Below are 688 nucleotides of genomic sequence, written 5' to 3'. Positions count from 1 at the left end.
TATATAACTAGCGTATATATTAGCCTGAACAAATTGCATGGGAAATATATTTGTCTTGAGTTGAAAAAGAATGTTTCGGTAAAGTATTTTATATTATATGACATGATTTTGCGCGGGCAATACAATTGATTATGTGGATGTTGTATTTGCAAAATCTCATCTTTTTTTTGTTGTTGTTGTTGCGAAAGGAAAAATTGCATCTTCTGTTTCCGGAGAAAAACAGACTTGACTGGAACTCCAACCTACGTACTTGTTCAGCTATTTGGTGAGCTCAAGAAAATCTACCTCAGTCACTGGATTCTTTTATACAGTAACAGCGACTGCTTGAAGATTGAGTAATTCTGAATTTTATTTTCAGAATTTCAGTGCACAAAGACCGTGCATTACATTCTGAATGTATTATTCATATGAATTTCAGTCAGTTAAAACGAGCAACAGGAAGCATCCTGTAACTGGATAAGATCTGCCTGAAAAACAAGTAACTGTCTTTTTCAAATAAATAAATATACTCCTGCAATAGTACTATACAACAACTGCTACACACTTGTGGCCTGATAATTGCTCCGTGGACATCCTCCGCCGAACCATTCATTTCCGCTGATCATTTCTTACTTGCGCCGCTGATCACCACGGTCGTCAGGCAGAGAGTACTGACGGTCCACTAACAAATATAAATGGGAATTTGAGA

Source organism: Triticum dicoccoides, chromosome 7A, assembly GCF_002162155.2.
Source record: "Triticum dicoccoides isolate Atlit2015 ecotype Zavitan chromosome 7A, WEW_v2.0, whole genome shotgun sequence".
In the NCBI taxonomy this organism is placed as follows: domain Eukaryota; kingdom Viridiplantae; phylum Streptophyta; class Magnoliopsida; order Poales; family Poaceae; genus Triticum; species Triticum dicoccoides.
The sequence above is the reverse complement of the archived record's forward strand: the minus strand, read 5'-3'. Positions refer to the sequence as shown.